Here is a 24,128-nt window from a genome sequence, read left to right as displayed (position 1 = left end):
CATGTGGCCCTTTAATTTCTGGAGAGTTATGCTTCCTCTGCTGCTCAACAATTCTCTTCCATGTATCATCGGAGATGTGCTCAAGATCATAGTGATTGCCTGCAGTTTCCTGTGCAGCAGTGCACCAGTGTTAGCAGGGTTGTAATCATTTACTTTATCAGTAGGTTGTTTCCTAGATAATTTGTTGTTTAAGGAATGCTTTGCTTTTACATCATTGTTATTAAAATTGATGGCCAGGCATATCAATACACCCAAATAGATTTTAAGTACATTATGCGTAAGGGGACACGCCCATCTATTATTTGTAAAGTGTAATCTTACAGTCGAACCGCAACTGTAATTATTTCACCAGGTTTTAGTTGCAGACCTCACGGGCGCGCAGACGAAAAATGGCATTAATGAAGGCAAAGACGGAGGACTTACCGTGTATCCAGTGGCTAACTCTGGCAATGTTAAAGTATGTAAAGTTCCGTTAGTACACATATATAATCTTATAGCTCTCCGTTTTGCTTAGGTCTCATTGTTGTTTTCGAACTACGGAGTAATTTACTGAGTGCGCAGACGATGGCACTGGATCAAGCGTTTGTTGTCAAGAAATGGTACGCAGTACACACACTACCCCTTTGTATAATAGTTTTATGTGGTGTAAGTTACTCATGGATAAAATATCTAGAAATAATCTACATGTAAACAACTTTGTACTAGCCTTAAAGCTTAACCGGCATTATCACACATTGCTAGCGATGACTTAGGTTATACACTGTTTAGTCATCTGTTACAAAAATATGTTATAATTAAACAATATCTACAATTTCAGAAAAAAAAATCATCAGTTATTATTTCCATTTGCAGTGGATCTTCATCAGATTCGTAAGAACTTGCCTCACTGCTATCACCACTATGTTCGTCAGTCACATCTGCATCACTATCTGTAGTATTGTGTTGTTACATCCACAGTTGTTTGATGCACAGCCTTTCTTACAACTGCAACCTTTGGTTAAAAATTCAATATTATTCTTGATTTTATCTGAAACTTCTGGTGCTTCCCAGTCTATAACGTATGTGCCATCTTCATTGATAGTCCAACCACTTTCTTCTGGAGGTGCTAGTGATAAATACAAATCATTGTGGTGGGAACACTGCCACATTTGATGAACCCAGCACGACCTTAGCCAGTGCCGCCAAAGTGAAGTTAGTGATGGTACTCTTTCTTCTTCTGTTGTAATTCTGTTGGACACAACTCTCTATATTTCTTGGAGCCAAAGCTGGTGTCTTTCCTTAGGTGGTATGGAGGGTTCTATAGAGTTATACAGTTGCGTTGGTGTTGAATGGTTGAAGGTTGTGAGGTGTCTTTTAAAGTAACATGTACCTATCAGTCTTACAAATGACAAAAATCCATCGTCTCTGTTGGTTAAGTTTGTTTGTTCTAAACTTCCAGTCATATTTGTACCACATATGAAGGTAGCATATTGAAAAAAGTGATTCATAATAGTTGCCTTACCAAATGATTTGAAAAAAAGAAATAAAATCACACCCTGTACTAATAAACAAAGACTGCATGACTGAGCATACTTTTTCTCTGGGGATGTGGCTCAAATCTGGCTCATTCAAAAACGCGGCTTCAAGATGGTGAAGAATAACAAATTTTTTTTCTATGGAGTGGTGGACATTAAGTTGGACTATAAAGTCTTTTGATGTGTTATGATTGAGTATGCTTAGTCCAATAGTGTACACATCAGTGTCAGGGGAGTATATTAAAACCCTAGTTGCTACTGTCTGGATAGCGTGACGCCAAATACGATTGTCTGCCTCCACAGCAGTTGTAGTGTACTCTGAAATTATTTCTGGTGTTATATTGGCTGGTCTTATAATCCAAGCACAATTTTCATTATTGCCAGAAAAACATCCTGCCAAACAACTTCTGGTCACCCGAGAGTAGAAACATTCCTATCTGTAAAAATGCGATTCCAATAGCTTCAATGATGCATCTTTTGCATGTTCTACATTCAAGGTATTCCCGCCATCCTTGTGGGATGTTGCATGTAAAATTAGTTCATGTGCTTTACTATGTTTCTTCATTTGTTCTTTTCTTATATGTTCATAGTACTTAGGATTAAACTGTTTTTCTGCTAGTTTATCAAAAATGAAATGAACTTCAGTTGTCCCTGCCTTGTAATGTTCTGATGCAAATTGTCGAAATAGTAACTTGGTATAATCTGTCATTGTTGTTGTTCTTCGTAGTGGTGTAGTATTTATTATAAACATTGCATCTACAATAACAGCCTGTGGCACCCATGGTAGTGAGTTTACAAATACAGATGGCTCTGCAGATTGATACCGGCTTTGTAGCTTATTAGTCCAGTGGCTTTTGTTAGCTTTATGAGGATGGCCATCTTCATTTGCAATGGCTCTTGGCAGAAGTGAATATTGTTCATTACTGCAGTCATAGTCCTTCCCATTTTGCTGGCACCAAACCAGGTGTTGTCGTAAGCATTTAATTATTTGTTTGTCCTCTTGTTCTTTAGGTGTAATTCTTTTCCTCTTCTTCGAAATAGATGACATTGTCAGCAGTCTATGGCATCTGAGGGGAGCATTTATTACACTAGAGGTATGAAGTATTCTAGTAGTAATATATTGTTGATAAGCTTGCAAACCTATTTGACGAAAAGACAACATATCATGTGCTTGTTCAGGGGTTGCCACTTGATTCGTGAATACATTTAAAAGACCTCTGTTGTTATCCTGAGTGATGAACTGTTTGTTGCCTGTAATTAATGAGCACATTGTTTGAATGTTTTCTTCACAGTGTCTTGCATGTGGTGTATTATCAATAATGGTCTTAAGTTTACAGTGTTCTAGTAGATCAGTGGGAAATAATTGTTGAATAATATTTTTAAAAGCTTTGATTCTGTAATTGAAGAAAAGTGATGTCTTTTGTAGGTATGCTTTAGATGGACGTATGACTGCTGACTTTAGGTCCTTGTTTATGCACATCTCATGTGCTTCGTCTAAAGCTACAGAATGCCATTCCTGCCTCCAAACATTGTAGTATTCTTTTAGGATAGTTCTTGAGATCAGCTAGATGGTGTGGGATAAGTATCACGATCGAAAGCTGCAAACAGTGGTGCCATTTGCTTCAAACTTGATATGCGCAATTTCCAGTCACTGCCTCAGATTGCTAGGTATAGAGTTATATAACTGTAACAATTAACAAACACTAAGTCCACCCACAACTTCCATGTGTCATCTACTTCTGCCATTCGATAGATAAATTTCATGAAACTATCTAAACCATTAGTTTCATGTATTAATGTGTCAACTCTAGAGAGCAGATGCTGGGGAGACCGAGACTCCTAAATTCCTGATGCTAGAATACATTGGACGTTGTTTAGCAAATCAGAAGGATTTACTTCAGCAGCATAGGAGTGTAGCATCTCCCTGTAAAGTGCTTCCGCAGAAAACAATGAGTCCTCTTAAAGTTTGTACATGTCTCCAAGGATTTCAGTGTAGCACTTCGAAATCCACATGATTTTGCCAATTCCCTTAAACCAGCATTGTAATATACTTTCATTAGAATGGGCTGATAGTTTTTCAGTGTGTGCCAGTCACCTGGAAATATCAAGAGTTTTTCAAATGGTGTTTTGTATTGACGCTTGATATTCATAAAATGTTGGTATGTCTTTCCATCCCCAACAAGTATCACCCATCCGTCCTGGCCTTCAACATTAAAATTGTTTAGTAAATCTTCGGCTATCAAAGCCATAGTTTCATCGCTGTCAGGATTTTCATTTACTAATTCCATATAATATAAATCTGTGATGGTAGATCTCTTTCACTCGTGTTATCTAAAAATGTCTAAAATCACTTAATACAATGTCTTGCATGTTGAATTGTAACTCTTCATGGTAATGTATAATGAACTTATTTATGACACATGAAAATAGTTTGGATCTAAGTTCACTATAATGTTTACTGTCTTCACTGCTTTGTAAAAAGTCATCCAAAACTATTGGTTTTGCATATGAAAGTGTAGAATTGATGGCTGTGTCTTTAAATGTGGTTGATAAATTTCTTACAGCAATTGTCTGCTGTCGCTTTGGACCTACTTTTCCAAGCTTGTGTGGGGAACTATCTGGTGAGAAATCACGTGCACGTTGTACTTGTTGTGGAAGGGCACTTCTAATATTTTCTATAGGTGGAGAAGGGTTAGAAATCACAGAACTTTGTGTTAAACATATGTGGTCACCTGTTAGCTGATGATCTGTACTTGTTAAAGGTAAAGTAGGACATCGTGTGTTGGTATCATTCAGGGTGTTCGTAATATTACAACTAGGCTGCACAACTTGAACCGTAGTTCCATGAAAACTACGTTGTTGATCACCACAGTATACCGCCGAGTAGCTTTGTAGCATATCAAAATTATCCACTGACACAACTGAGAATGTGTCCTTTGATAACTCATCCCATATACTGTGGTTCCGTTGTAATTCAGCTTGATTTGTTACAAAACGATCATGCAGTATTCCCCATGACAAGTTACTTTGATATAGTATTGGCATTCAGGGCAAATTGTGGAAGTGATTTGGGAGCTACTTATTTGGTAGAATTCAACATGTTCGTATTAATCAGTCATTATCTGCCCCCTTGCCGGTTCTATCTGGGGTTCCCGAAGGGAGTATTTTGGGACCCCTACTCTTCTTCATTATTTACATGAATGATTTACCATCTTGCGTTACCATCAGTAAAACTTTACTATTCATTGACGACACCAAGATTTATAACACTGTTTGTAGTCCTGGAGATATTTCAGCATTTCAAAATGATTTAGATCAGCAACTTTGTGGAGTACGAGACATGTTCTTTAATCCAAAAAAGAGTGTCCACCTTAGTATTAATGTAAGTCATCACTAATTACAAAATAGCTGACACACAGGTTTTAACAAATAGTTCACATAAAGATCTTGGTATTATAGTATCATCAGACCTATCTTGGGATCAACACTACAAAAACATAATCCCTAAGACCTACAGAATGCTAGGACTGCTCCGTTGCAGCTTCAGCAGGCATCAAACAGTAACAGCCAAGGAAATTTGTATATTTCTTTAGTGAGATCGCAAGTTACATACTGTTCAGTGATTTGGAGGCCTAACCTTATCAAGGACATCACACTTATTGAACAGATCCAGAGGAGAGCAACAAAGTTTATTTTAAATGACTACAGTTCTGATTACTTTGATAGACTTAAACAACTTAACCTACTACCTTTAATGTACACCTTTGAGCTTAACGAACTAGTGTTTACGCTAAAAGTAATATCACAGACTACATAACTTTTGCCATTGTTGTCTTCCTTCCGAATGGCAGATACATTGCATCACCCCTATTTTCAAAGCTGGCAACAAAAATCGTGTTACTAATTATAGACCTATATCCCTACTCTGCATTGTGTCCAAGGTACTTGAACATATTATTCATGAAAAAGTTACAAAATCTATTTCTAGTCGTATCTCTACCTCACAATTTGGATTCATGAAAGGGCGCTCAACTTTGCAACAACTTCTTATCTTCCTCAAAGATATTTATGAGCACAAAACCCAAACAGACGTAATCTATTTAGATTTTTCCAAAGCTTTCGACCGAGTTCCTCAATGAACTACTCTTAAAATTGTGGCAAATTGGCATTACTGGCAACCCGGGGTGGTGGTTCAAATCATATCTCTATAATAGATACCAATGTGTACGACTCAATGGTTCCTACTCAACTCTACTTCCAGTTTTATCAGGTGTGCCCCAGGGGAGCATCCTTGGCCCACTTTTGTTCTTAGTTTTCATCACCGATTTGTATCTATCCATTCATCACTCCAATGCTTTATCTTTTGCAGATGACACTAAATGCTACAAACTCATTTTTGAACTACTTGATTCCATCAAACTCCAGGATGACCTCAACTCCTTATTTGACTGGTCTCAAGACTCAAACCTATCTTTTAACAGACCTGTCCTGGAGAAACCACTATCACCACATTTCATCCAAAGCTTATCGAACCCTAGGATTGCTTAGACGTACATTCAGCCATTCTATTAACACTACAACTAAAAGAACTCTGTACATAGCACTAGTAAGGTCTCAGCTCCTGTATTGTTCCCCATTGTGGCATCCCTACTTTATCCAAGATATCTCTGCTCTTGAAAGAATACAGCGCCGAGCTACCAAATACATCCTCAACGATTATGTTTCTGATTATAAAACTCGCCTTATCAAGCTCAACCTACTACCATTAATGTATATTTATGACCAGTGTGACATTCTGTTTTTCATAAAATCAATTCAAAATCCATCTGATCATTTCAACACCCAGACCTTCATCAAATTCTGTCATCATTCTACTAGGTCTTCTTCCAGCAACAAACTTGAACATGTTTTTACATCATCTAATCAACAAAGAAACTTCTACTTCAACAGACTTCCTTGAACCTTCAACAGCTTACCAGTAATTGACTTAACTCAACCCTTTGTTACCATTAAATTTCAACTAACTAAAATCCTATGGCAGCATTTTATAAGAAACTTCGATCCAGATATCTGCTCCAAACATCCCAAGCCACCTAACTTTGATACATTTAGCAGCTAATTGTAATTATATAAGTAATGATAAGTACTTAATTTAAGTTATGGGATCTGGTACTTACCAGATTACCTTTAGTGCAATTGTATACAAACTCACTTTTATTGTTGTACAACCATGTACACCTGTAACATTGCACTATAAAGCTAATAATTGAAATTAATTGAAAATTGAACAAGACAAGGATATATAAGTTTCTATGGTAGACATGACAACCATTGTACATTTCATTTTTTTATGCCCATGTAGTAGATGTTCCAACACACCCCGTCCCCCTTTAATGTAACTCTTTATTATAAGTAATGTAATACGGTAAGTATAAAATTTTTGATTTTTAATGGGCGGTAGCCTTGAGCTAGTGTACTGTACCCTAAAGATTTTATTAATTGTACATCCCTTATTCTATACTTGTACCCCTCCTGCAGACACACCTACAAATGAAGTGACAGTACAAGATGTAGGAGGGGCAGTTGTTAAAAAACAACAACATTATACTGACTGGTCACGTGATAGTAGAAACACTATAAAACTGCTAGAATATCAGGTGAGGATCCTGGTCAAACAAAAATAACTACTGTGAAGGTATTTTTTATTTTAAGGATCGGAAGAGCACTTGAGTCTTTACAATGCTGCAAAAGTTGTTTCTGTAAGTGAAGATGCCACTAGGCTAATTGCTTGTGTGGATTATGACAAGGACACAGACAAGATGGTTGGCTTTATCTTGCCATCAAATGAAAATGGCATTCCTCTATCAAATTCATTCATTGCAATATCATTTGATTTTGCAAAAGAAGCATTCTCCTCAACAGAAATTTGAAAATATGTGTAGAAAATGTGCTGCATACTGTTTAATGTGCACTGTAACTAACAATAAATATGATGCTGAGCTAAATGCTAAATAGCCAGGTTAATGAAGACATCTATGATATTGCCATTTGGGGGGTTCTCTGTAGGGACCCGCCAATTATGCTGGCATAATAATAAGCATAATAGGTACTTAAAAGCATTGAGCATAATGCTAGCATAATAGGCAGAACACTTGTGCATTATCATAAATTCTTGCTTACCAAATACATATCACAGAAAAAGATCAATATACTCTAATAGAACAGTCAGAGAATAATCAGACATCTGGATGTTCTATTAGAGTATATCGATCTTTTCTGTGACATGCATTTTGACAAGCAAGGATTCTTCAGAAACTTACTGTTTTCCATAAAGTACAAATTTACTAGAAAAACATGGGAACTGAGGTATAAATATTGAGCATAATAATTTGACCATAACAGGTAAATATTGAGCATTAATTTAACCATAATAGGCAAAATTTTGAGCAGTGCAGCATAGCATAATAGGTAAAATAATGAGCATAATTGGCGGGTCCCTAGTTCTCTGCTGGTATTCAGCATCTTTGAATTGTTCAACAATCATATGGTGAAGATCAACATGGATTATGTGAAAAAGACTTAATCCCAATTGATCGGCAAAACTTTGATGCTGTTACTCGAATTACCAGCACTTCTGTTATGAATATTTTAGCCAGATGCAACAGGCACAAGACTATTTTTAGATATGATCAAACATGTCATCAATAGCTACTTGAGCAAAACATCTGTTCTTTAGAATGCATCAGACATGCATGGTATGCAGTGTATTTTGGTCGATACTGGTGTTATTGGCTGTTGCACAATTCTAATTAAAAAACCTAACAGATAACTAAATGCCTATTGCTGCATTGAATTAAATGCACATGCACTGATTATCTTATTGATGAACCTCCGTGATTTAAAGATAAGTTTTACCCATGCCTATTAGGATCCCAACCCTGTGAAAAAGCTTTTAGAGCAATGCAAAGTAGGTCAGGAATTTTCTCAACTATGATTAACTTCAGTATGCTTGGGTTTTTAAGAAAACTGCATCGGATGCGCATACAGCTCAAATTAGAGGGTGAGATGAAAAAGAGTGGTATTATTACCCCACGTGGATGCCAGAATGATACCCACAGTTACTGATAAAATAAATGAAAGAATTGTTGAAAAGGTAAAACAAGCCAGAGCTGAGGCTCAAAATGCAATGCAAAAGCTTGGTATTGCTGAATGATTAAAGCATGATGGAGAATGGATTAATCCATGCAGTGAAAAAATTGATGTTAAACATCAGTGATGATGACTCTGAGGATAATATAGAAAATGATGACAATAGCATGAATAATAATGCTAAAAGTAATTCCATTCTTACAGTTGATGACGTAGCACAGCTTTGTACAGATGTTGATAATTTAAAGGCAGAGGGAATTAAAATATCTGACAAAGCAATAAGTTGTCTACCTTCAGAGCTCCATAGTGAACCTGATATTCATACTGAAGTTGATGATCAGTTGTGCGTTGATAAAAAGGATATAAAATCTTCATACAACCATGATACTTTTTTTGAAATTAATGTCAACGAGAAAATGATGTTCTAGCTCGTCTGGGGGCATGACATAGAGAAGCAGGAATGTGTCAACCATGCAGTAAAATACTTTCGATCATCTTTAGAAAAGTTGGCAAAAGAAAAGCTTCAATACAAAGGTAGAGGTAAATAAGCTGAGAAAGAGACTTGCAAGTACTATGCACTGTGCTATCATAAAAGAAAAGCAGTCCGGCTACTACAGTGGCACATGCTGAACTGTACTCTGCACTGCTTTGTTAGTCACACTGAGTGCAGTGCTGACTTTTGTGTAAAGTGGTTAAAGAGTGCAATCAAGTCAAGGCGAAGAAGCTTCACTATACAACAATCTACTTCAGATACCAGTACTACTACACTGTAACAACCATCCAATTGAAGAACTTGATTCATCATCCTGCAATGAGCTGTCACAACAAATTCTAACAGCTTGTCTAATAATCACCAATCCACTTGATAAATTGTAGAGTAGAAATAGCATTAGGCAGCTACTAATTTGGTGAAGATGTACCAATATCATGGTGAATCGCTGTAGGCACAAGACTTCGTATGGATTTGTAGCTTACTCCAGGTATTTCTACTTTGCTATAAACAACAATATCGCTGCGATAATTCTTTCAGAAAGGGTACTACTATATATGCTATGTTTTTCTTCTTGGTAATATATTCATGGAAGTCACAAAACAAGTTTGTGGTATTTATAGGCTTTTCGGTGGCAGCCATATTAATTACTGGATTGCATATATAGTAATGAAACCTTACACTGAATATCCGAATAATTTTGCAACAGCTAAGTGAATCTTCAAATACAGGAAACTACTATTTGTTTGAGCCTTAGAAATTATCAACAATATGTTAAGCACGTGACACCTCGTAATCCAACCATGCATTGATGAGGCAATATAAAATTAGTGTTGACACATGGAAAAGGTAAAATTCTTAATATTCATATACATACACAAGCTGAAACAAGCTAAATACTAGCCTTTATACAACATAGCTAGCCAGACATCAACTCTCAAGGTCACACAATTCAGTGACCTTTACAAGAGTTGATACCCAGGACTATGTTAGTGACACATGTGACAGTGTTAGTCTATTGACTGTGGTGGGCTAGTTGTCACCCACAAAATCACTCTATGTGTGAATGACTCTGATGGTGAATACTAGGAACCAGTCAGTTTCATTGATAATCGGGTGATGACAGAAGAGAAAAGGACGCCATTCATATACTACTAATAAACTATTCCTTCCGTTTTGAACTTGAAAATATCATTACTGTAACTGACTTCTGCTATAAATGATTGCACAGAGTTGTCCAGATGTACATACACACTTACAGCTCATTCTTTTATAGCCAGCTGAAGGAAGTAGGTTACAAATGTAATGTTAGGCTGCATGTGATGTACGCTAGGTATAACAAGGACTTGGGCTGCAAACTATGCATTGACATACATAGTTTGCACAACTCCATAGTAACCAGTTTCAATACCTTTCTTCAAATCGTTTACTTTTAAATGGCAACTGGAAACAGCTAAAAGATGACAGTGACCACAACAACACTGTCAGTATACCTACGATTTGAGATTTTAAAAAGCCGCAAGAAAAGACATGACAATGTGACTAAAAGTCACTTATTGATTTATAGCTATTAGTTGATGAATGCTAACCACGCTGAGTGGCCCATCGTCTATACTTATACATGATACTGATTGGAATACTGAATTTTTAAAATATATTAAATCACTGATTTAATCATAGTACATATAGTAGAAGAGAGACCAAAATGAGTGCAGGGTCCACAATCTGAAAAATAACTTTTGAGTGGTGAAACAGTCTAAATCATATTGTGCCAACGTGTTGCATTAGTCTACTGTAGTCCGAGTGTTATAGTTTTTCAGTGATTTTATCACATTTACATTCTTCTCAACAAGTGATCTGCAATATGTACCATGTTGACAAGCAGGATCTTGCTGAAAACTGAGTGAAATTTACACGTTACTTGCATTTTAACTATTGTTTGTAACATTGCAAAATGCTAAGGAGGAACAACAAGAAACCACTACCACCTTCAAATATAAACAATGATATGGATTCAGAATATTAATATTATGTGAAAGACATCTTTGGTCTTGTTGTGGTGATTAAATCCCTTGATGTTTCCACTGCCTTCTTACACCTACAATTTCTAAACTTGGAGCATAGAAGGGATTCTGTTGGTAGCTTTTGCCTTGAGGGCTCACTCTTCGGTCTTGGACAGAGGATGTTTAGAAATCAAATAACACTAGTACACTTCATGTACTCAGTCAGATAAACACCATCGGTGGATCCTACAAAGTTTCTGAAATTTAAGGCTCAAAGGATGGGGCCCTCTAATACATTAATGCAATTTACAACCATCCTTATAAAGCACTATGCATTAAGCTGGTGACAGTAAAAATTCCCCAACTGTGTACAGAGGCTATTAACAGATGTTAAACGCTCCTTTACGCCTTGCAGCGCTTATGGGCTCGTGATTAAACCTATACGCCACCGTATTTGCCTACTCACGGGGAGTTCAAAAATCTTTGTTTAATTTCTGTAGCCCAACGGTTTGCATGTCATATGCGTTTATTTACGATGCGGTAGACATAAACAAAATTGTTGCCGCTTTCTTCTATAAAACCGCCTTCATACACCTATGTGCCAGTACCTGTTGGGTGAAAACTAAACCTTCATCAATTTGCCAATCCATGGTCAACATTGTAAGCCAAATCCCAACTCTGCAGACTAGGAAGTTATGGCTGCGAATGTAAGTGCCTGTAGTTTATTTTGGTATAGTCACTGTACAAACCAATTTCCTTGCTCTTCCTATGGTCTAACGCTGCAATTCCAAAACTGCTCACCATAATCGACTCAAACTTTGGTGAACCATTCCTTGAACAATGCAGAGAAAATAAAAAAGAAATTTGGAAGTTGCGCGAACTAGATGGAATTTCACTGAGATGATCACATTTCTTAATGGTTTGCTCACGTGGGTATATACAGACAAACATAGGCACATAGATAGTACACACACACACTTATGAAAGCAAATTCAGTAAACCAAGCGTGCGCCCACAGCTTGCCATGGGTGTGTGCTTGGTTTTACAAATCAATCTAGTCTGGTAAATCAGGCATTGAACTCCCATTCAGCGAAGCATACAAGCTTAGTTTTGCGCAGCCAGACAACTGTTTCAGCGCTGGGGCTTATCGATTGGAGATTATAAGCACCCACACTGAAAAGGGTCTGGTACACTTCCAATAGGCTAGTTGTTGCAGCACCCGGTAGAAATCTGAGGTGTCGATAGGCTGCCTGTATAACAAAACCATAGCGCCTGTAGTATTTGTGACCATCTCAGCAAAAACCCGACTTGTTCGCACAATTAATTTTTTTTATACACTCAGCAATATCAGCAATACCCAAGGAATGGACCACCAAAGTTTCACCCTTCGGTGGTATGTAGTTTTGGAATTATAGCACTATAGTATGTTCACGTTGAGCTGAATCCTGAAAAACAGCTAATAATTAAAAGTGGATTTTTTCTCAACAGAGTTAATATTTCAGCCAACCAGATGATTATTGGTAACAGCAAAGGTGTCAACAACAGACACGTACTGTTTGGTTTCATTAAAAGTTCGGGAAAGAGCTATAATGGACACTGTACTTATATGGCTTCCCCATAGGAAATGTATTGTGAAAGTTTTGATTGACCGTAAATATTATGTCAAACATTTGAACAAAAAGATTTTGAAATATTTTTAGCGGGTCAAGCAGTACTACAAATGAGCCAAATTTCAAGATCGTGTGTAGTTGCATCCATGAGTTATTAAATGTTTTTGAGGATTCAGCTCAACGTGAACATACTATAGACAGTAGGAAGAGCAAGGTAATGGTTTTGTACAGTGACTATACTGAAAATAAACTACAGGCATTTGCATTCGCAGCCATAACTTCCGTTTGGATTATGCAATTTGGCTTATCACGTTCACCATGGATCAGCACATCAGCCAAGGTATAGTATTAGCCAGAAACGATGACAATATTGTTTACGTTTACTGCATCGTAAACAAACACATGTGACATACATACCGTTGAAGCTAGAGAAAAGAAACAATGATTTTCAAACTCTCCATGAACAGGCAAATAAGATGGTATATAGTTTTAATTGATTTGAGTCTTCCTTCTTCGAGTACTGGCCTGATAAAAACTTGCGTAGTTTTTTTATAGCATGTGTATAAATTTTGATTATCTCAATACGCATGCTTGTGCGAACAAGTCGGGTTTCTGCTGAGACGGTCACATTTATTGCATTATTGTTCTTAGAGTGACACATCAAATTTCAAGCAGAGTGGTGCCAGCAACAGTGAGAAACACCTGCTATCTATGAACCAGAATGAAGCTATTGAATGTACCATGTCAACTGGGTTTAGAAGCATGGAAACCGAAACAGCATGAAGCAATAGAGAGCTATGTTTCAGGAAATGACACCTTTGTTGTGTTGCCAATTGGTTACGGCAAATCTGTAATGTATGCAGCTCTTCCAATGATTTTTGATAAGCTTAGAGGTAATAAGTGTATTGAGATTATAGATAGATAACAGATTGTAGCTTCCACTGAACGTGCAGATCTGTCACTTTTTTGTTGTATGGTGATCTATACTACTGAATGACCTTATTATTTTGTAGGCCATGAAGGATGCATTGTCGTAGTCATAAGCCCTTTAATGGCTTTAATGATGCACCAGAAAACTAACTTATCATTAGAAGGTCTTACTGTGGAATACTATGGAGAAGGACATGAAGATTGTTTGGATGCAATAATGAAGGGGAAAATTCCACTTGATTTTTTTTTTTTTTTTTAGTCCAGAAAGCTTATTACATAATGAGAGGATCAGACAAATGCTGCTCAGTTCTGTGTATACAAAGAATTTCGCTGGATTTGTTGATGATGAAGCTCACGTGTCAGGATGGGGTAAGTTATATACAGTATTTGCCCACATATGCATTTACTGGCATGTAAACACATAGGGAGGACAATTTCCAAAAAGCATTTGCTGAGATTGGAACTGTGCAAAGTTTGATTAATAAAGATATAAACATTTTTGCCAACTGCCAACAGTGAAACAGCTAAAATTATATTTGAAAGATTATCAATAGTTGATGTGAATATTATAGGACTGGCACAAGGAAGGCCTAATATCAAGTATTGTGTTGTTCCAATGCCTAATATGACTGAACTTTGCTCTACTCTAGCCTTGGATCGAGCAGATAGAACATCATGCCAATACACCCAAAACTGTTGTATTTTGTCAAACGTTACCACAGTGCTCTCAAATTTAACACAAAAATGAAGATAAAGTTGGAAAACTTTAACTGAGATACTAGGAGCCCTGTGTATCATTCCATTTCAGATAATGTCATTGTTTACATCTGCATCTACAGCAATAATATGGGCAGAAGTATTGAAGGAATTTTGTTGTGAGGAAACCAACTTGAGACTGATCATTACCACCACTGCATTTGGGCTTGGTGTAGACTGCCGTGAAATTACACATGTCATCAACTGGGGTGTGCCAAATTCATTGGAAGAACTGGTCCAAGAAATGGGAAGAGCTGGTAGAAATGGCAGTCAATCTGAAGCCATACTTTATTACTGTAAGGGAACTTATCAATGTATCTGCAAGCAAGTGAAGCAGTATGGAGAGAACAGAACCGATGTAGAACACTATTATTCAAAATTTTTTCTATTTAGTAACTTAGATAAGATAAACAGTCCATAGTTGCATGTAATTATTGTGAATTGTGTACACCATAGTGTGTGTATGTTGTGTGTGTGCGTGTGTTGATTGTTCAAGAAACATCAGTTAACTGAAAATAAAAAATTAAATCAACATTTTTTTCTGCAACCCACTCAGTGAGGAAGACTAATTTATAGTTTGCAATAATGGGTGCTTCTTATATGAGTAAAACGAGTGACCTTGTCCATCAAAACACTGTCAGAAACAAGCTGTTCGACAATGGATTTGAGGTCATTTGTAAACTTCGGATACACGTTCAAAAGTTGAGCAAACCTTGGCAATAATGCCTCCAATCGACTTCATGCATTGTATTTGATGCCAGATTTCCAATCATAAACTTTAATTGTCTGTTTAGGCGTTTCATGTGGCTACTGTATTACAGTTCTGCTCCGCTTTAATCCAGCTACTTTTTGTGGTGACAATAAAAGCGTCTGTGCAAGCAAATTAAATTACTTCTGTGGTATAATTTCTACAACCACACTGCTTGAATACAGGCAGCAGAAAATGCCAGTATCTGATTATGCAATATCCGTCTCCTTCTCTCACAGCATCATGAAATCCATGCCACAGTAGTCTCAAAGTCTTAAAATTAATAGCGTACCCACGATCACATATCCAGAAGAACGATTTGATGCATTAAGTGAAGCAGATTGAGTTGTATGTGTCTGATTGTTGGCTGCAACCAAGTAAGTATTGGCCAACAATGTGAACTATTCAGGCAACAATGGCGGAAATGAAATTACTCCTTGCCTCCATGTAATGCATGGAAAGACGCATACTTGGCACTGTCAAGTTAGTTGTACAGTGTACCAAATAATATGTGTAGTTGAATCTATGGGGTGCCCGCTGGCACGATGGAGCAGGATCTGGGGAAGATATGTAGCTATTTTTCAGTCAACTAATTTACCATACTGATATAATGCAGGGAGAGAAGACTTTCTCACTGAAGCTCTAAGTTTTTTGGATCAACGTAAAATTGATTCTCTTCCACAAACGTTAATCCAGCAGCTGAGAAAGGTTTATTCCTCTCATAAAGTATGTTAGTTTTTGTAGACCAATGAGAAGTTATTAGCTTTGGAGGGAGAGCTGAATGCACTGCAAATGACCTCAACTACTGAAGTAACTGAACACAATCTACATTCATACAAAACCAACATACAACCTGTAGCAAGACATGTATAAGGGTATTTTAGAATTACTGTTTTGTGCTCCATTGCAATGTCACGCTTAACCTTTGTTTAACAGGTGAACTGAATAAGGAATTTTTAGAGAGAGATAACCGAGAGCAGTATTTCAAGCTCTGCAGGCAAATGGGTATAACTACCTATCTCACCAAATTTAGTGCAAACAGTGATACTGTTGACAGCATTGTACTAGGTATGACGTGTGTGTATAATACGTTGAAGAAAATTTGTGACACTACAAGTGCTTGGTAGAAAAAAACGTCAAAAACCTCATTCGATGCTGGGCTGGTGGCTTAGTTTCTATTACAGTACTTTCAGTTATAAATTTATAATGCACATATGGATGTATCTTTAAATCAATTCTGTAGAATCCAGTCAGCTTTATAAAGAAGCTACGTCTGTAGTTTCAAGATCACAGACCAACACCACAAGTCTTCAGGAGAAAGAAGAGCAATTGTTGATTTTAGATGATACATCAAGAGAGCAGTGTGTGCAAGAAGGGAGACAATTTGCAATAAAGACCTACTTAGAGCACTTTCAAGCTGACATGGAGATGCTGCTCTTAAGTATTAAAAAGCAGGCAAAGACACTTGTTGGCAAATAGAATCACACAGTAATTCGCCACAACTTTCATCATCCTGGATATCTACAAAATCATTCAAGTCATAATCATCATCGTCTTCTTCAGTAAACTCAGAAACATCACCAACAGAGGAATAATCACTAGAATAGCTGCTAATACCATCTGAGCTAACATCAACAACATCTGAGCTACTAAACAAGTCATGATTTTCATCCATGAAAAACATCGGTGAAGTGCTGTTGGCTGGCTAGTAACCTGTGCATTAAGGTACATAATCAACAATAATAATCACATTTCTATAAAATAACTAGTGTTGCACAGATAATCGGTTGAAGTATCGGTAAAAGCCGATATTAGCTAATTTTACAAGTATCGGTATCAGCTACAAAGCGGAAATAATTTGCCGATTAACCCAAAACCACAATCAATCGTTAATAACAGCAATGAACAAGTAAAAGTAAAGGTGGTGAATGTAGTAGTAAGTGGTTTGCTGCAACTGTTTTGGCTTGTTTGTTTGCACAAGTATGGTTGCAAGACTATAGTAGGCTGTGTATATTTATCGGCCGCCCACGCAATTAGTTGATCACTCTTCACAAAGGGTCTGGAGTCCCACTAAAAACACTGTTTGATAAGCTGACTTAGGTGTTTTATAACTACTTGGCTTTCTTTTCCATGAAAGGGGTCAGTGGAAAAAGTATAGAAAACATTGTAAAAGTCACGCAATTAATTACATTGATTACATTATCATTACAAAATGCAGTTTATACACATAAACTTTAGGTGATTTTCTGCTCCTCCTCCTCTGTTCTAAAGAATTGAAGAATATCGGTAAATATCGGCATATCGGTTACAGGAATAGGCAAATAATCGGTATCGGTAAATGTGAAAAAATGCATATCGGTGCAACACTAAAAATAACCTCTCTGTTATCCAAGATATATTAGCCCAACTTATTAAATCTGTGTCATGTCTATCTGATGTTTGTTTCATTACTTGCGCAGTTTCTGACACATTCCTTTGAAGTTGAACAAATAAATGTTCTCTCTCTGCTCAGCTCAAACGATGGTCTTAACGAATGCCCTGGCCATGTGGCAGAAATCAAAAGGTTTAGGATAGCTACCTCTTTATTGCAGGTCCCTCCATGAAGCAGTCTTCAGTATTTACTCAAAGGTACTGGCTTTCAACACAATCCACAGCATTCCATCTTGATGAGAGAAATGGACGTCTCTAATTATAAGCACTGGTGACTTAAAATGTGTTTGAATCTGTCAACAGTCTCGAAGTGCTTTCACAGCTGGCCTACGGAAGTGTACCAGACCCTTTACAGCATGGGTGCTTACAATCTCCAATTGATAAGCCCCAGTGCTGAAATAGTGGTCTAGTTGTGTGAGACTAATACATGCTATGACACAAGTCAATGTCAACTACGTACACTGATGAAACATGGTGAAAAGAATATTTCCTACACATTTAGTGTTCATACAAGCCTAATGTATTTTGTGGACTGGACTCACGGACTCAGCTGGAAACAACTTTTAACAATAATCCAGGTGTTATTCTTCTCATGCAACACTGGAGACACCACTATTCAGCTACAACCACATGCTGTCACTGCTCTTCCTTACCAGTCATGAAACAAGCACTAGCTAATTTATTAGAATACACTTAACAATACACATGTACTAGCAGTGATAAAGGCTATAGTTGTAGCATAGATATTTTGCTTTGTTGCTTCAGTACTTAGCACTAGTATTAGCCAGGGCTATAAAATGAACCAGTTTATTTGCATAGCCTCATCACCTTGCCTGGCGGTGAGATCCATGCTACAACAATAGCCTCTACCACGCTATATCATGATTGATTGATTGATTTATAAAGTTCCTGACAGTCGGCATGGCCATTCTTCCCTGATCGGAGCTAGTTACACACATACATACATACAGTCATACATATACATCATGCATGCATACATATGTTAGAGTTAAAGCACTGCCACGCGTGTGTATGGAAATACAGTACAAGGGGGTGTGTCGAGAGGCTAATACAGCACGAGATGAAGCCGAGTGCTGTATTCGCCTCGAGAACCCCCCAAGTACTGTATTTTTAATACACATAAGCAAGGTGGTGCTTTAAGCGTGATATTGTACTTTCTGGGAATCTGGCTCAGAGCAATTTTCTCTAGTACTCAAACTGCTGCGATTTTCGGCGATAAGGATATCAGTAAGTGTTTAACTAATCTATTTCTAGTCGTAGAATGAACCAATAGGATTAGTTTGGCTAGTTTTAGCAATTTACAATGTCACGCACGTGATCAATCATGCTGCCTTAGTGGAGTCGTGTTTAAAAAGCTTCGTGCTTAGACAGTCAGTAAGTATTTATACAATCTATTCCTAGCCGTAGAACGAACTCGTAGGATTAGTTTGGCTGGTTTTAGCGATTTACAGTGTGTTGTTTATGTAACATTCCTAAACAAATTCTCCGCATAGCTAACTGTACTGTATTTGCCCAATTAAGCGCATAACTGTACTGTATGACTCATATAGTACAGTTATGCAGTTGATTAGTACTGTATGGAGAATACGATGGCGGCATCGCTTTGATCCTCCCACACAAAGTACGATATATACACAAACACAATATTAGACAAAATATGTCATACATTATATGTAAGCGAACACAATAACACAAAATTAACTACTTTGTTACAAGACAGATAAAAGGTAGGTTCGCACACTCTCTTAAAAACCATCAAATTGTACATAATCCTTTAGGTTTGCTGGTAAGGAGTCATGCTAATACGTGCACGTAATTGTATTCTAATAAATTACTGCTCGCGCTAGTTTCATGAATTGTATAGAACAGCAGTACCAGCAGCTGTAGCTCGATAGTAGTGTCTTCAGACTGCAAGAGAAGGATAACGCCTACATTATTGTTTAAAAGCTGAGTCCGTGAGTCCAGTCCGCGAAATAGATTAAACCGTACTTACGTGACTGCGTTACCAATCACTCGTAGATACTGAGTAGCTGATGACAGTCCATTCGGCGAACACAAGGACGAGCATGACCAATTCTTATTAATTAATGCACTTGTAGTTATGCGCATGTGCACAAGCACTGAGCGATTAATTACCGTACGGACGGACTGTGTGTAGTCTGCATGGTCTGTCTCACAGTGGCACTGGTATGACCTTTAATCCTGTAACTTTTGTTATGTTTTCTATTTTGCAGCGGCGACTATGGATGTACAGGCAACGGAATAACCTCGAAGTGTTCGAACGACAGAGGATGTAGCCTCTCCTCGTTAGTAGAATGGTCAGACCACTTTATATACTAACCTCGGGTACCTGGGGTTAGTACATCTGTAGTTTTGTTCGTACAATTTTGTTACGGATACGCTAGTCTCGCTCAGCCAGCATAATTATAAAGAAGTTTGCGGAGATTTGGCCTCGGATTTGGCCCAGCTGCACCTCGTCAAAACAATGGCAAAGTTGGAGGTTAAATGTGTGCATGGTTCTGAGCGAGATCAGTACTTTTATTTGGCATGGACTAGGTCTGACTAGTAACGCACAATAAGGCTTTAACTATAAATCACTCTTTAGAATTAATACAGAGCTTTAAAACAATTTTATTAAAGAAGTTCTGTATGCATACTAAAGTTCTAATGTTCCAGTACACCTGTCATGAATACAGTATATGCAGCATAGACAGTCTGTGATGACTCCTTTAAGCAGAAATGCCTCAAAACCTACAAAAGTGAAAAAACAGCAACAGAAAAGCCTTTAATCAATGAGCTACAAGTTGAAATAATTGCAGCTGGACTAATCATGTGCAGCTGGACTAATCATGTGCAGCTGGACTAATCATGTGCAGCTGGACTAATCATGTGCAGCTGGACTAATCATGTGCAGCTGGACTAATCATGTGCAGCTGGACTAATCATGTGCAGCTGGACTAATCATGTGCAGCTGGCCTCAAACTTCCATTTTTGAGCCAAACTTCCTGATGTCACCACTTCATCTTTTGTCGGGTCTGGCTGTGTGAGACTACGTGAGTGTTATATTGTTTATATCAAGAAATTGTTGAGATGTTGTTGCTTCTGCCAGTATTTCTGCCTCTCACAGAATATTTCTAGCAAGAAACTGTAAAGAGTGTTGTACCAACTAGATATGTAGTAGTATTTTTATTTTTGTATACAGTAGTTACAGGTAGTTTTGCAATATTAGTTTTTACGGTTCTCTACAAGGGTCACCTTGTGGTTACATGATGCCTGAGGACTAGTATGCTTTTTGGTTTGTTTTTTGCTGCATCTTTTCCTTACTAATGATGCTTCTCTCTGTCACCATGTAATGGTTCAACTTGAAATGGATAACTGACCAGAGTCTGATCGGCAAACATTCTCCTTCGGTAAAGGATTGACCTTGTTCGCCAAACCTCAGTGTGGTTGTGTTGTTGTATGATTGCTTTCGAATGTTCTCTATATTATTGTGCTGTTGTATGTCAGAACTGCTTACACATAGCAGTCACTAAGCACATTCTTCCTTCACTTATTCAAGTTGTTAACACATTTAAGTAGTGGTAATCTCTTTATTGTGTCTTACAATATTGTAACAATGGTGGACAAGAAACAGAACTTTACCATTCTTTCAATTGCACTAGCAATGAAGTAATCAAATACAGTAGAACCTGTCTATGATGGTCACCTTGGGACCAGATATATCTGGCCTTTATATACAGGTGGCTGTTATAGAGAAAACCTGTACAAGGTGGTCAGCAGCATTTTAGTGGCTATAGCCATTATAAATGAGTGATTATTATTAAGAGGCTCGCGCCAACCGCAATGCAGTAATATTTTAGTACAGAAAGGACAAGGTGAGCTTGTTATGAATGTTGGTTATAGCTATTGAATATATTTAAGCAATGAAGCCTGATAGATTATATAGTATTCATTAAAAGACAGGAATGTAATAATTGTGCATTAATTGAAAAGGTGCTGTGGTGCTAGACAGTTGGCTTAACAAGCCACCATAAAAGGTAGTGGCTGCTATACGAAGGAGAAAGTTATGTATCATGAACCATGATAGTGGGTTCATAATAGGGATCGCCCATGTTTTTTGCAAAAATCCTAATAGAACGCACACTTGAAAAGCATCCTTCAACTCAAAACAACCCTCTGGTGGTTCTTTGCAACAAGTATAGGTCCACTAGTAAGTATCAAGTGACAAGGAAACAGTATGTGTATTTCAGACAAAACTGAAATATGCCCCGTTTGTTCATATTATTCATAATATTATTATTATTCTTTCACAGGCATAGCGAAGTTTACAAGGAGTATCCTGGGATAAAAAGTAGCAAGGCTTGCTGAATGGATCATTGTACGTGTCCATGACCTATTTTTGATTTTGTTTTCGGATGGAAACAGCCCAAACTGGGCCGTTTCTTCTTGCCAAAATGCCATGAAGCTCGAGAAGCCATACAAGATCACATTCAGAGTTGAGTTTTTTGGTGTTCGCTACTTGTGGCTAATAGAATCCGTCTTTATTAAACTCGGTATAGGCCAGGAAGCTTAATCTGGGCTGATGACTTTGTTGCAAGGTGGTATTTTTCACTCCATGATTATTGTACGTGGGCAGGTTATCCAGATTAAATACTCTAATAGAGCAGTCATGTAAATACTCTAATAATGCAGTCAAGTGTATAACAACAATCCTTGCACTGAATTTGACAGCTATTAAAGGCACCAGTAATGTAAATTGTAGCTCATATTGGGAGACTGTCAGTCTGTATGCACATTGCAATTTGATCAGTTTCATGTGTGTACTGAAATGTTGACGGTGTTACTATGCAGAATGCAAAATTATAGTATTCACAACAGTCTTCTTCATAATCCATTACTGGATTAACAAAAAGTACACAAACTAGATGAATAAAAAATTGGAAATTTAAAATGGGAATAGGGATCGCTGAAAAAAGCCACAAAACAAGAAGGGATCGCTGGGGTGGTAATGTAAACCACAAATCCCTATTTTGACTCACTTCAAAACAACAGAGCATGTAACTAAAGATTTATGACAAAGAGTCAAAATAGGGATTTGTGGTTTACATTACCACCCCAGCGATCCCTTCTTGTTTTGTGGCTTTTTTCAACGATCCCTATTCCCATTTTAAATTTTCCAATTTTTTATTCATATATACAGTGATTCATAGGCGAATTCTTGATTGGTCGTTATACGCATAGCTTAATGCAGGCAACAATGCATACAATTTGTATGGGAAAATATTTGGGACCTCGTGTCCATGGCATGCATGACCGTTATGCAGAGGTGACTGCTTAATCCAGCAGGTGACCGTAACACAGGTTCCACTGTAAAAGTCTTACAAAGCTAATGGGATATCATGTTTGTGGCCATGCATAATAAAAATTAAAAAATTAAAATGATAAGGGCTTTGAAATATTGAATGAACCAGCTCTATCAGACTGCCAGGCTACTATTGTTGATACAATTAACGATATTCATGTGCTAACTTCATTACCTTGTCAATACTCAGGTAACTTCACAGGGAAACAACACCAGCTGTCATCATGTGATTACTGCTTTATGGAGTGCCCTGGCCAGCTACACTGTCTCACAATTCACGAAATAACATTTGCATGAATATCGTTAATTGTATTTGCATGTATTTGCGTTAATTGTATTTGCATTGAAATAACATTTGCATTTGCATAATGCATTTAAATTTGCATTTTTAACCAGTTTCCACGTTGTTAAAGGAATCCATACAGCTTTTCTACAAGGTGAGAGAAACTGTAAGAGCTAGTGTTCAATAATTGGTATCAGTATCAGTCTGATATTGGCTACTTGCTGATTAAATCAAATCTGATTAAATCAAATCGGATGTTAATCTCCACTGTGCTGTGTAGTATAATGATGTGGGGGAGGCATTTTAATTAAGTTATGTGTTGATGGTTTAGCGGTGACTACAAGCCATGCCCATAATATACTGACAGGTTTTAGGCCATGCCCAACAGTAAACTGAGGTTTAGGTTTCTATGTAGTACCAGCCACTTGTCTCAACTAGCATAGTTAAAATGTACTTAAAACCTGTTTACCATGAGCAACTTTTACTTGTGGTGTACATATAACTACACATCTTAGCCTAGAATAAGCTGTAGATCAGTACTTACAGGTATATCACATTTAATAATGATGAGGATAAGTTATAGTTATATCCCATTACGAGGGTGATATCATTGTTATTACACGAGTCCCGAGGCGGAGCCAAGGACGAGTGTAATAACAATGATCGTCCGAGTATACGGGATATAACTATTTTATATCCCAGTGTGCGGGAGTGCGCAGAAGTTTACGGATAGTAAATTAAGTTCCGGTTTGAGTTCCTGTCACTGTGCTCAAGATTTTGTCCGAATTGTGTGGAGATTCTACTTTGTAGCTACAAGAGAGACCTTACATAC

At 37.4% G+C, this 24,128-nt stretch overlaps 1 long non-coding RNA gene across 1 annotated transcript; it reads left to right on the top strand.

Annotated features, from left to right (window-relative positions):
- The first annotated feature begins 19,760 nt into the window (after positions 1-19,760).
- On the top strand, positions 19,761-23,396 carry LOC136244763 (uncharacterized). Its single transcript, XR_010695570.1, has 3 exons — positions 19,761-19,838; positions 19,886-19,969; positions 23,204-23,396. It is a non-coding gene; the product is annotated as an uncharacterized lncRNA (long non-coding RNA).
- Positions 23,397-24,128: the final 732 nt, after the last annotated feature.

Source organism: Dysidea avara, chromosome 14 (assembly GCF_963678975.1).
Source record: "Dysidea avara chromosome 14, odDysAvar1.4, whole genome shotgun sequence".
In the NCBI taxonomy this organism is placed as follows: Eukaryota; Metazoa; Porifera; class Demospongiae; order Dictyoceratida; family Dysideidae; genus Dysidea; species Dysidea avara.
The sequence above is the reverse complement of the archived record's forward strand: the minus strand, read 5'-3'. Positions and strand labels throughout refer to the sequence as shown.